Source organism: Dama dama, chromosome 9 (genome assembly GCF_033118175.1).
Source record: "Dama dama isolate Ldn47 chromosome 9, ASM3311817v1, whole genome shotgun sequence".
Classification (NCBI taxonomy): Eukaryota; Metazoa; Chordata; class Mammalia; order Artiodactyla; family Cervidae; genus Dama; species Dama dama.
This window is the reverse complement of record NC_083689.1, coordinates 7,810,763-7,825,639: the sequence shown is the minus strand read 5'-3', so window position 1 is coordinate 7,825,639 and position 14,877 is coordinate 7,810,763. Positions and strand designations below refer to the sequence as shown.

The following is a 14,877-nucleotide window of genomic DNA, read 5'->3' as shown; positions in this document are numbered from 1 at the left end:
AACCAGTATTGGCCAATAGGCTCCAGGATTCTTGCCTGGAGAACCCCCCTCCCTGACAGAGAAGCTTGGCTTGCAGGGACCCTGGCGGTGCCAAGTGTGCAGGATACAGACTGCCTCCGCCAGAGGAGTTAGGGCCATGTCAGAGTCTTTTTTTGAACCTCTTATAGTTGGTGATCAGAAGGCCTCTTTGGCCAGTCTTTCTCCATACCTCCGCCTCTTCAGGCACTTAGAGGGCTACTTTGCCTGGGGTCCTTCTCTGTCCTTCCGCGCATCAGGCACTTAAAGGGGCACCTGGGTGGGATCCTACTCTGTATACAGTTCAGTGCCTCAGGCATTTGATGGGCCAGCCTGTCTATTGTTCAGCTGCCAATGCTGGCAAGTGGGGGGAGAGAGGCTCTGGTGATGGCGCCACCCCTTATGCATGACTCAGCAGTATCGCCTTGCTTCCATGGCTCCTTGGCTTTCCTCCACAGGCATTTCCAACCACAACCTCCCTCACATCCCCTCCATCAGTCTTTCTCCAGTCAGAGCAGCCCTTGCCCTGGGATTCCTCAACAATCCCTAAACTCCAGCTCCCAGCCACTGCGCCGTCTGGGGTATGTATGGCTGCAGCAAGGACTGTCTGATTGTCATTCCATTTAGGCTGCCACAGATCAGCTCTTTCACTCTCAGCCTTAAATGGTTCTCTTCTGACTCAGACAATTGCCCTGATGTGGGGATCGGACCCCTGCTTCAGTTCCCCCACCCACTGAGGGCAGGTCCAGTCCTACTAACACTCCTGTTTTTCCCTAGTTCCTTCCTCCTACTGAGTTTTGTGTGGGTCTATATATTCTTTTCTGCTGGTCAGGTACTCCTGTCTGCTTTCAGCTGGTATTCTGCATGCGCTTCTGTGTCTGAAGGTGTACTCCTGATGTATCTGTGGAGGGACATGTACTCCATGTCCACCTGCTCCTCTGCCATCTTGTTCTCCCTCTTTTTTTTGTTTAGCTAGAAAGTCACATTTTTATAGTAATAGCTATTATAAAAAAATAAAATTTATATCAATGACTAAATTAAGACCAAATACAAAAAAAAATTAAATATCAGATATAAAGCAGTATTGTTTTGTTCTACTATGTATACTGTCAAATTTTCTTATTTCACTGTGTGGTACATACTATATTTAAATTTTTTCTTTTTCCTTAAAATTGACTCAAGAAACAATACAAAATATAAATACATCTGCAACAAATAAAGAGATTGAATTAGTAGAAACTTCATAAAGAGTCAGACACTACTGAGCACCAAACACTTTCACTTTCAATAAATGTCCAGGCCCCAAAGACTTCAATGGTAAATTCTGTCAGACATAAAAATCAAGACCTGTACGCAGAAAACTATAAGATACTGATTTTTGTTGTTCAGTCGCTCAGTCATGTCCAAATCTTTGTGACCCCCATGGAATATTCAGGGTTGATTTCCTTTAGGATTGACTGGTTTGATCTCCTAGCAGTCCAAGGGACTCTCAAGAGTCTTCTCCAACACCATACTTTAAAAGCATCAATGCTTCTGCAGTCAGCCTTCTTTATGGTCCAACTCTCACATCCATACATGACTACTGGAAAAACCATAGCTTTGACTAGATGAACCTTTGTTGGCAAAGTAATGTCTCTGCTTTTTGATACGCTGCCTTTTAATATGCTGTCTGGCTGGTCATAACTTTTCTTCCAAGGAGCAAGTGTCTTTTAATTTCATGGCTGCAGTCACCATCTGCAGTGATTTTGGAGCCCAAGAAAATAAAGTCTGTCACTGTTTCCATTGTTTCCCCATCTATTTGCCATGAAGTGATAGAATGGAATGCCATGATCTTCGTTTTTTTGAATGTTGAGTTTTAAGCCAGCTTTCTCACACTCCTTCATCTTTATCAAAGATACTGATTAAAGAAATATAAAAAAAGGATACAAACAAATGGAGAGATATACTGCGTTCTTAGACTGGAAAAAATATACTACCAAAGCAATCTATAGATTCAATGCAGTCCTTATTAAATCACCATGGCATTTTTCACAGATTTAAACAAAAATTTTACAACTTGTGTGGAAACACAAAAGACAGGAATAACCAAAGCCATCTTGAGAAAGAGGAACAGGGCTGGAGGAATCAGGCTCCTGACTTCAGACTATGCTACAAAGCTACAGCAATCAAAACAGTGTGATAGTGTCACAAAAACAGAAATATAGGTCAATGGAGCAGGACAGAAAGCCCAGAGATAAGCCCATGCACCTGTGGTCACCTAATCTATGATGAAAGAGGCAATAACACACAGTGTTAAGAAAAGACAATCTCTTTAAGAAGCGGTGCTGGGAGAACTAGACAACTGCACATAAGAGAATGAAATTAGAACACTCCCTAACACTATACACAAAAATACTCAAAATGGATTAAAGACCTAAATGTAAGACTAGATACTATAAAAACTGTTAGAGGAAAATATAGGCAAGCACTCTCTGGCATTGATCACAGCAAGATCTTTTTCAATGCACCCACTTAGAGTAATGAAAATAAACAAGTAGGACCTAACTAAACTTAAAAGCTTTTGCACAGCAAAGGAAGCCATAAACAAAACAAAAGATAGCCTTCAGAATGGGGGGAAATTTTTTCAAATGAAGCAATTGACAAGAGATTAATCTCCAAAAGATAAAACAGTTCATGCAGCTCAGTATTATATATATATAAAAGCAACAAACAACCCAATGAAAAAGTAGGCGAAAGATCTAAGTAGACATTTCTCCAAAGAAGACATACAGATGGCTAAAAAGCACATGAAAAGATGCTCAACACCCCTAACTGTTAGAGAAATGCAAATCAAAACTGCAATGTGATATCACATCACCTCACATTGGTCAGAATGACCATCATCAAAAAAATCTGTAAACAATAAATGCTGGCGAGGGTGTGGAGAAAAGGGAACTCTCCTACACTGTTGGTGGGAATATAGATTTGGACATCCACTGTGGACAACAGTATGGAGGTTTCTAAAAAAACAAAATAAGGCTACCATATGATGCAGCAATCCCACTCCTGGGCATATGTCTGGAGAAAACCATAATTCAAAAAGATGCATGCACCTAATGTTCACTGCAGCACTATTTACAATAGCCAGGACATGAAAGCAACATAAATATCCATCCACAGAGGAATGGGTAAGGAAGATGTGGTGCATGTATATAAAAAAGTATTACTCAGCCATTAAAAAGAATGAAATAATGCCACTTGCAGCAAAGTGGATGGACCTAGAGATTGTCATACTGAGTGAAGTAAGTCAGGAGGTAGAGAAGGAGAAATATCATCTGACATCCCTTATATGTGGACTCTAAAAAGAAAGGATACAAGTGAACTTACTTACAAAACAGAGACTCACAGTCTTATAAAATGAATTTATGGTTGCCTGGGGGAAGTATGGAGGGAAGGGATAGTTAGGGAGCTTGAGATGGACAGGTACACATGCTATATTTAAAATTGGTAACCAGCTAGGACTCACTGTATAGCGCACGGAACTCTGCTCAATGTTATGTGGCAGCCTGGCTGGGAGGGGAGTTTGTATGGCTGAGTACCTTCGCTGTTCACCTGAAACTATCACAACATTGTTAATAGGCTATACCTCAATACAAAATAAAACTTTTTAAAAAAAGAATGAAATAATGCTATTTATTGTTTCTAGCTATTTATTATATCTAATAACATGGATAGACCTAGAGATTGTCATATTGAGTGAAGTAAGTCAGAGAAAGACAAATATCATATGATATCACTTACATGTGGAATCTAAAAAAGCGTACAAATAAATGTATTTACAAAAGAGGAATAGAGTTACAGATGTAGAAAACAAGCTTAATCAGTGAAGGGATAGAAACAAACTGGGAGATTGAGGTTGACATATAAACACTATTATATATAAAACAGATAATTAATAAGGACTTAATAGCACAGGGAACCCTACTCAAAACTCTGTAATGGCCCATATGGGAAAAGAGTCTAAAAAAGAGTGGATACATGTACAACTAATTCACTTTTCTGTACACCTGAGACACAAATTGCAGATCAACTATACTGTAATAAAAATTTCTAAAAAATCAACACCAGTGTGTTACAAACTCTTTAAAAATAGAAGAGGAGGGAACACCTATTAACTCATTCGTTGAGGCCAGAATTTCTCTCACATCAAAACCAGGTATAAACATCACAAGAAGACCCAAAAATTCTCAACAAAATGCTATTAAACTGAATTCAGCAACTTAGTAACAGGATTATACACCATGTCTAAGTGAGATTTGTCCTGGAAATGCAAGGTTAGGTTAATATTCAATAATTAACTAATATAACACAAACAGGTTAATAGAATAAAGGCCAAAAACTCACATGATTATCTTATACATGTAGAAAAAGCATTTCACAAAATCCAGCACCCTTTCATGATTTAAAAATCTCTGTTTTCTCATTGTTAGTGTATAGGAATGCAAGGGATTTCTGTGTGTTAATTTTATATCCTGCAACTTTACTATATTTGTTTATTAGCTCTAGTAATTTTCTGGTAGAGTCTTTAGGGTTTTCTATGTAGAGGATCATGTCATCTGCAAACAGTGAGAGTTTCACTTCTTCTTTTCCTATCTGGATTCCTTTTACTTCTTTTTCTGCTCTGATTGCTGTGGCCAAAACTTCCAACACTATGTTGAATAGTAGTGGTGAGAGTGGGCACCCTTGTATTGTTCCAGATTTTAGGGGAAATGCTTTCAATTTTTCACCATTGAGGGTAATGCTTGCTGTGGGTTTGTCATATGTAGCTTTTATTATGTTGAGGTATGTTCCTTCTATTCCTGCTTTCTGGAGAGTTTTAATCATAAATGGGTGTTGAATTTTGTCAAAGGCTTTTTCTGCATCTATTGAGATAATCATATGGTTTTTATCTTTCAATTTGTTAATGTGGTGTATTCCATTGATTGATTTGCGGATATTAAAGAATCCTTGCATTCCTGGGATAAAGCCCACTTGGTCATGGTGTAAGATTTTTTTAATATGTTGCTGGATTCTGTTTGCTAGAGTTTTGTTAAGGATTTTTGCATCTATGTTCATCACTGATATTGGCCTGTAGTTTTCTTTTTTTTGTGGCATCTTTGTCTGGTTTTGGAATTAGGGTGATGGTGGCCTCATAGAATGAGTTTGGAAGTTTAGTAAAGTTGCAGGATATAAAATTAACACACAGAAATCCCTTGCATTCCTATACACTAACAATGAGAAAACAGAAAGAGAAATTAAGGAAACAATACCGTTCACCATTGCAACAAAAAGAATAAATACTTAGGAGTATATCTACGTAAAGAAACAAAAGACCTATACATAGAAAACTATAAAACACTGATGAAAGAAATCAAAGAGGACACAAACAGAAATACACCGTGTTCATGGATCAGAAGAATCAATATTGTTAAAATGGCTATACTACCCAAAGCAATCTATAGATTCAATGCAATCCTTATTAAGCTACCAATGGTATTCTTCACAGAACTAGAACAAAGAATTTCACAATTTGTATGGAAATACAAAAAGCCTCAAATAGCCAAAGTAATCTTGAGAAAGAAGAATGGAACTGGAGGAATCAACCTGCCTGACTTCAGACTCTACTACAAAGCCACAGTCATCAAGACAGTATGGTACTGGCACAAAGACAGAAATATAGATCAATGGAACAGAATAGAAAGCCAAGAGATAAATCCACGAACCTATGGACACCTTATCTTTGACAAAGGAGGCAAGGATATACAATGGAAAAAAGACAACCTCTTTAACAAGTGGTGCTGGGAAAACTGGTCAACCACTTGTATAAGAATGAAACTAGAACACTTTCTAACACCATACACAAAAATAAACTGAAAGTGGATTAAAGATCTAAATGTAAGACCAGAAGCTATAAAACTCCTAGAGGAGAACATAGGCAAAACACTCTCCGACATAAACCACAGCAAGATCCTCTATGACCCACCTCCCAGAATATTGGAAATAAAAGCAAAAATAAACAAACGGGACCTAATGAAATTTAAAAGCTTTTGCACAACAAAGGAAACTATAAGCAAGGTGAAAAGACAGCCCTCAGATTGGGAGAAAATAATAGCAAACGAAGCAACAGACAAAGGATTAATCTCAAAAATATACAAGCAACTCCTGAAGCTCAATTCCAGAAAAATAAATGACCCAATCAAAAAATGGGCCAAAGAACTAAACAGACATTTCTCCAAAGAAGATATACAGATGGCTAACAAACACATGAAAAGATGCTCAACATCACTCATTATCAGAGAAACGCAAATCAAAACCACAATGAGGTACCATTACACACCAGTCAGGATGGCTGCTATCCAAAAGTCTACAAGCAATAAATGCTGGAGAGGGTGTGGAGAAAAGGGAACCCTCTTACACTGTTGGTGGGAATGCAAACTAGTACAGCCACTATGGAGAACAGTGTGGAGATTTCTTAAAAAACTGAAAATAGAACTGCCATATGACCCAGCAATCCCACTTCTGGGCATACACACTGAGGAAACCAGATCTGAAAGAGACACGTGCACCCCAATATTCATCGCAGCACTGTTTATAATAGCCAGGACATGGAAGCAACCTAGATGCCCATCAGCAGATGAATGGATAAGAAAGCTTATCACACCATGGAATATTACTCAGCCATTAAAAAGAATTCATTTGAACCAGTTCTAATGAGATGGATGAAACTGGAGCCCATTATACAGAGTGAAGTAAGCCAGAAAGATAAAGACCATTACAGTATACTAACACATATATATGGAATTTAGAAAGATGGTAACGATAACCCTATATGCAAAACAGAAAAAGAGACACAGATGTACAGAACAGACTTTTGGACTCTGGGCGAGAAGGCGAGGGTGGGATGTTTCGAGAGAACAGAATCGAAACATGCATATTATCTAGGGTGAAACAGATCATCAGCAGCCCAGGTTGGATGCATGAGACAAGTGCTCTGGCCTGGTGCACTGGGAAGACCCAGAGGGATCGGGTAGAGAGGGAGGTGGGAGGGGGGATCGGGATGGGGAATACGTGTAAATCCATGGCTGATTCATGTCAATGCATGACAAAAACCACTACAATATTGTAAAGTAATTAGCCTCCAACTAATAAAAATAAATGAAAAAAAATCTCAACTTGATAAAGGGCATCTAGGAAAAAGTTTATAGCTAACACCATAGTTAATGATGAAAGACTAGAATTTTCCCCCTAAGATGCAAAAAGAAATGAAAGACCATTAAAATTTTAATCCAGTTTGGAAAGGAAGAAGTAAGATGATCTACACTTGGAGATAACATGATCTTATGTATACAAAAATCCTAAGGAGGCCACTAAAATCTGTTATAACAATAATAGCTGTAGGACATAAGATCAATGGACAGAAATCAATAGTATTTCTGCACACTAGCAACAAATAATCCAAAAGTGACAATAGGAACTCAAAACTTCACCCAAAAAGTCACTCGAAAGTGACTCAATTTATAATTGCACTGAAAAGAATAAAATATTAAGGAACAAATTTAATGAAAGAAATCTAAGACGGGAGAAATTTTGAAAGAAATTAAAGATCTAAATAAATTAAAAGTTGCTCATATTCATGGGTCAGATTTAATATTATTAAGATTGTGTATTAGTTTCATAAACCTGATCTACAAGTCTTAGTTCCATGGAGAGGGATACTTCCATAAGGAAACACAGCAGTGATGCCACTGAACTGCAATTTAAGACTGCCACCCAGCTAGTTTTTGCTCCTTATGCTTCTGAACCAATAGGCAAAAGGAGGAGTTTTTGTGCTAGCTGGGGTGATTCAGCCTGATTACCTAAGGGAACTTGGACTGCTACTCCACAGTGGAAGTAAGGAAGACTATGTCTGAACCCAGAAAGTGTCTTACAGTATCTCTCTGTATTACTATGCTGTGATTAAAAATCAGTAAAAAAACTACAACAATCCAATTCAGGTAGGACTAGTAATGGCCCAGACTCTTCAGGAATGAACATTTGAGTCATCTATGGCCTACGAAGTAAAGAAGCATAACCATCTTAGGGTGCCTGCTGAGGGCAAAGGAAATATGGAATGAGTAGTAGAAGAGGGAAGTTACAAACACCAGCTAGGACCATGTAACCATTTACAGAACTAGGACTGTAGGTATTATGAGTATTTTTACCTCATTTTGTGGTGTATGTGTGTGGGTGTGCATTTCAGGATGCCGAAGAGAAGAGACAACATCACTCACGACTTTGTATTCTCTCCTGGGAAAAGGGTTCCTGCATTGTCAGCTGTACTCATGATGAATGCATCATGTTAGAAGTATAACTTTGCTGTTGTCTTTTTTGGGGGTTAATATGGATGTGTATGGGCTTCCCAGGTGGCACTGGTGGTAAAGAATCCGCCTGCCAATGCAGGAGATACAGGAGACACAGGTTCAATCCCCTGGGTTAGGAAGATCCCCTGGAGGAGGGGATGGCAACCCACTTCAGTATTCTTGCCTGAAAATCCCACGGACAGAGGAGCCTGGCAGGCTACAGTCCATAGGGTTGCAAAGAGTCGGACACAACTGAAGTGACTGAGCATGCATACACAGGGATGCCTATGGGTGCCAAGTTGACAAGGTAGGACTGTCACAGTTAATTTTATGTGTCAACTTATTCAAGTTATGGTGCCCAATTGTTCCTTCAAATGTTGTTTAAATGTTTCTGTGAAGGTATCTTGTAGATATAATTAATATTTATAATCAGTTGACTTTACATAAAGGAGATTACCTTTGATATGTGAGTGGGCATCATCTGGACAACTGAAGGCCTCAAAGAGCAAAAATCTGAGATTTCCTAGAAAAGGAGCTCTGCCTCAAGATGATAACATATAAATCCTATCTGAGTTTCCAGCCTGCTGACCTCCCCTACAGATTTCAGAATCAAGATGATAGCTCCAGCTCTTGCCAGAGTCTCCAAACTACTGCTTGCCCTGTAGACTTTGGCCTTGCCAGATCTACTCCTATTACCAAAATCTACAGCAGTTTCCTATGGCTGCCATGACAAAGTACCACATGCTTGATGGCTTAAAACCATTGAAATGTATTCCCTCACAGTTCTGGAGGCTAGAAGTCTGAAATCAAGGTGTCAATAGAATTGGATCCTACTGAGGTCTCTGAGGGAGTATCAGTTCCATATGTTTTCCTAGTTTTTGGTGATTGCCAGCAATGCTTGGCATTCCTTTGCTTTTAGGTGCATCCCTCCAATTTCAGTATCCATCTTCACATTGCTTTCTCTGTGTGTCTCTGTGTGTTCACATGGCCATTTACTCCCTACATGCCTCTCTCTCTGCTTCCTACAAAGACAACAGTTATATTGGATTAAGGTCCCACCCTACTCCTGTTTAACCTCATCTTAACTGTAATTACATCTGCAATAACCCTATTTCCAAATGAAGTCACATTCTGAGATACTGGGAGTAAGACCTATCCATCCAGGGATACAATTCAACCCACAACAGATGGTAATACTCTCCAAGTTGATCTACATATTGACTGAATCCTTATCAAAATTTCAGATGAATCTCCTATAGAAATTAACAAGCTGACCCTAAAATTCATATGGAAAATGACTCAGACTAATAAAAACAATCTTGAAAAAGAAAAAATAAAGTCAGAGGACTTAAATTTTCATGATTACAAACTTACAAGACTACAGTAATTGTGACAATGTATAACTGGCATAAGGGTAGAAACATAGGGGGGGAAACTCCTTACATTTATTGTCAGTTGTTTTTTAGCAAGGATCCAAGAAAACCAGTGAGAAAAGATGAGTTGGTTCAACAAATGATGTTGGGACAACTCAATAGCCCATGCAAAAAAAAAAGTTGGACCCCCATCTCACATCATAACACAGAATTTATCTCATAATCAATCACGGACCTAAATGTAAGAGTTAAAATGATAAACTGCTTATAAGAAAACATAGGAATAAATCTTTATGACCTTAGTTTAAGCAATGGTTTCATAGATATGACACCAAAAGCACAAAAGAAAATAGAGAAGTTGAACTTCTTTAAAATTAAAATCTTAGTGTGTCATAAAGCACATTCAAGACAGTGAGAAGACAGCCCACCTACTGTGAGAAGATACTTGCAGACCATATATCTGATGAGACTTGTATCAAGAATTTATAAAGCACTCTTACAACTCAATGACAAAAAAAGTATCCATGTGAAACTATCACACACTGAAAGAATATTCAGTAAAGTAGAATACAAAACACCAATAGCCTGAATATGTAAAATAATAGCATTAGGGAGTTTCCAGGTGCTCCAGCGGTTAGGATTAGGCACTTTCACTGATGAAGCCCGGGTTCAATCCCTAGTCAGGAAGCTAAGATCCCACAGGCTGTGCAGCACAGCCAAATAAATAAAATAAAAATTTGTTAGAAGATACCAATATCAGGAACAAAGATGAGTGATTATTACGGGCACTAAAAGAATAATAAGGAAATATTTACTAACTTTATAGCCACAAATTCAATAATTCAAGTGAAATGGACAATTTTCTTAAAAGATGCAAAGTACCAAAACTCATTCAAGAAGAAACAAATCACCTGAATAGTCCTACGTGTATTACAGAAATTGAATTCACAATTAAAAACCCTTCAGAAAAGAAAATTCTAGGTTCAGTGATTTTACTAGCCATCATATGGATAAATCTCGAATGCATTATGCTAAGTAGAGGAAGTCAGACTTAAAAGACTACATATATAATATTCTAGAAAAGGCCAAACTATGTGGATGGAAAAGTAGCTTAGTGGTTTAAACAGACTGGGGGGAAAAGGAAGGCTTGACAATAAAGGTGCACAGGGAAACTGGTGGTAGGATGAGGGGTACAAAGGAATTCTATAACTTGATGGTGGTGGTAACAGGACTGTATTTATTTGTCAAGTCTTGCATGATTGGATACAATTTACTATTTGTATATTATACCTTAATCAAAAAGGTTTTGACAAGTGGATGGTGGATCTATACATAGTAATTTACCTTAAAGAATTGAGTGGGCTATGAAGAAAGGCAAAAACATAATGATCTATAACACAGAATTCTCAAAAAGAAACACTGTGTCTAGATCTGACTAGGAAGGAAAGAATATTGGAGGGAAAGCTGTTTTAGACAGTTATATCCCCAAATCTCCCTGTTCCATATCTCTAGGCTAGTATACCTTACTGACTACTGCAAAAATCTGAAGTTTTGTTTTCTGCTGGAAGTAAAACAGGTAATTCACATTGAGGAGTTGCAGGGCAGTTCAGGGCCCTTAGATGCCAAAATTGGAAGATTAGGAGATGGCTTACTTAATGAAGAGTATGCCACCTTTGATCTGAGCTGCCAGAACCCTGAAGTAAGACTCCCACCATTCAAGAAGGAGTTTGGGATCCTCTGGAGAAGCTAACAAGTCCAAGAAAGATGTCCTAAAGATACTGACCTCAGCATCTCTCCCATGACTCATCCAGTTCTCTCCCTAGGAAGTTCAAACTAAACAAGCTAGGTTCACATCCCAGAATTTCCAACCACTTTTTATTCCAACACTCATAATGTCAAATAGAAGACCAGACATCCAAGGAAAATCTCTAAACACAGAAAATAAGCATTGAATCAATCAAGTTGAAAACAGCAATTTGTAGGAAACAAACTCAGCTGGGTGAAGAAAACAAAAGTCATTAAGGATGTCAAGTTCTTTAAAGTTTAGAAAAAATGAATACATTTCACTTTATTCCTCCCAGTGACCACAATGCCACAAGCCACTTACCATTAGATTCTGAAAGGTGGACAAAAGGAGGCAAATTAGCTAGGGACCTCAGGACTTAAATACTAACCCAATGGGGAGTTTCCTGGGGTTTTCTTTCCTCCCATGTATCCAACTTGAGGTTAGAGAAGCCTGAAATCTGGAAATACTGGAAATCACACACATACACATGCCTTAAGAAAAGCCGAAGGTCCAGAAAAGTTTTGCCTACCATGACAAAAACCTTTTCACCACTCTGGTCTTGTGGCAAATAAGAGGAGAGCTGCAATTCCCAAACAGGCATTGCAGACACTGAATTCACTGGTAAGAGGCTATGTTCCAACCTCTTTTCCCTTCAGTAAGGTGGGCCTCATGGAACCTGTGAGCTAAGATATCTCATACTCAGCATTATTGACATTTGGGGCTGGAAAAGCCTCTGCTCTGGAAGGATATACTATGCACTATAGGATGTACAGCAGTATCCTTGTATAACCCATTAGATGCCAATAGCACACTCCCCCAATTCCTATAATCAAAAATGTATACAGATATTATCAAATGTGCTCTTGGAACATCACCCCTGATTGAGAACCAATGCTATCTGACTTCACAACCTCTTGCAGGAAGGATAGGACATGCAAGTCAGACACATTGTAGAACCTGTCTTCTCTCCTCACCTGCAGTAGGAGGTAACACCCTTCCCCATCTCAAGCCAGCACCGAGAATACTATGAGGTGGGATCCCATCATCTTGGAAGCATGCAAGTGGACAAACAAGAATAGCCCTGCAGAGACTTGATAAACTGCTGTTGGAACCACAGTTCACCAGAGTGAGCCAGGATGTGCATTCTGGACCTAAACAGATTTTTCAACCTGCTAAAATAGAAGATTTAAGTAGGAACTAGCGTCTCATGAGTGATACTCAAAATGCATAGGACACAGTCCAAAATTATTTGTCACACTATTGAAGTCACTCAGTTGTGTCCGACTCTCTGCAACCCCGTGGACTGTAGCCTACAAGGGTCCTCGCCCCATTGGATTTTCCAGGCAAGAGTACTGGAGTGGGTTGACATTTCCTTCTCCAGGGGATCTTCCCAACCCAGGGATGGAACCCAGGTCTCCCGCATTGCAGGCAGACACTTTACCATCTATGTCACCAAAAAGCCCTTGTCACACTAAGCCTCTGTCACACTAAGAACCAGTAAACTCTCAATTCCAATAAGAAAAGACTATTAGCCGGTCAGAACAGCTGCTCTCCAAAAGTCTACAAGCAATAAATGCTGGAGAGGGTGTGGTGGGAATGCAAACTAGTACAGCCACTATGGAGAACAGTGTGGAGATTCCTTAAAAAACTGGAAATAGAACTGCCATATGACCCAGCAATCCCACTGCTGGGCATACACACTGAGGAAACCAGAATTGAAAGAGACACGTGTACCCCAATGTTCATCGCAGCACTGTTTATAATAGCCAGGACATGGAAGCAACCTAGATGTCCACCAGCAGATGAATGGATAAGAAAGCTGTGGTACATGTACACAATGGAATATTACTCAGCTATGAAAAAGAATGCATTTGAATCAGTTCTAATGAGGTGGATGAAACTGGAGCCTACTATACAGAGTGAAGTAAGTCAGAAAGAAGAACACCTATACAGTATACTAACTCATATATATGGAATTTAGAAAAATGGTAATGATAACCCTATATGTGAGACAGCAAAAGAGACACAGATGTATAGAACAGTCTTTTGGACTCTGTGGGAGAAGGTGAGGGTGGAATGATTTGAGAGAATAGCATTGAAACATGTACATTATCATATGTGAAACAGACCTCCAGTCCAGGTTGGATGCATGAGACAGGGTGCTCAGGGCTGTTGTACTGGGCTGACCCAGAGGGGTGGGATGGGGAGGGAGATGGGAGGGGGGTTCAGGATGGGGAACACATGTACACCCATGGCTGACTCATGTGAATGCATGGCAAAAACCACCACAATATTGTAAAGTAATTAGCCTTCAATTAAAATAATTAAATTAAAAAAAAAAGACTTAATGAGCACCAACATCAAGCTCACATAGCTGTTGAATTGCTGGGCAAGGATTTTAAAGCAGCCATTATAAAAGTTCTCCATTGAACAATAATGAACACACTTGAAACATATTAAAGAACAAGAAACAGTGGAGAAATAGAAATTATTGGCAATAGGTTTAAAAGACAAGGGATTAATATCAAGAAATACAGTGTACAGAGATGTCCCAATACCTCCTACACTGATGCATGCATTGACTGCCCATTAACAACCTCTGTACCTTCTGTCTACTTTTGCTGTGAACCTAAAATCGCTATAAAAAATAAAATCTATTTTTAAAAAAAGAAATATAAGAACCAGGGCAGAGGTTGGCAACTACCAACTTCTGTACATCTGAACTAATGTACATGTGTTCATTCTTAACTAAGAACAGTTTATACACTTTTATGAGATGCAAAAATAAAATAAAATTCCAGTTTCAGTGTCTGTACGTGTTGGAATATAGTCCTGTTCATTTGTGTATGTATTGTCACAGCAACAGAGTTCTGAAGTTTCCAGAGAGGGGGCTTAAGTACTATAGTGCATGTTTCCAACCCCTTTTCATCCCCAACATCTGTATAACTTGCTTTATTTAATGGTACATCAATATGATCAAGAAGAGGTGTGAAAAGTGCTTGTATATTTCTGAAATGCTGGAACTGAGACATGACCAAATTTAAGCTTGCTGGCTGGATGCTGGGAGACTCGGGATGAAGTTATTCCCATTGCGTTAACCAACAGCCAGGCAGCTGAGTAGGGAGAGAGACCACCACCATCCAGGGAGAAAGACCAGCCAGAGTCTAACTGAGCACCCTCCAGGGAGTGAAACCACAGAGAGCCAGCCATGGTGGGGTGGGGGAGGCGGTGTGTGGAGGAGCGAGACAGCTGGTGCTTGTGCTGTGGGGCCTTCCTACTATCTTGCGCCTGGGCACCGTCACGTGTTTATGACGTCACGGGTCGTGCGCTCCAGCCCTGACATCCT

The 14,877-nt window shown here is 39.2% G+C and overlaps 1 pseudogene; it reads right to left on the bottom strand.

Annotated features, from left to right (window-relative positions):
- LOC133061554 (RNA-binding motif, single-stranded-interacting protein 2-like) overlaps nt 1-14,874 on the bottom strand; it is a 52,356-nt pseudogene extending 37,482 nt beyond the window's left edge.
- Between the last annotated feature and the right edge of the window lie 3 nt (nt 14,875-14,877).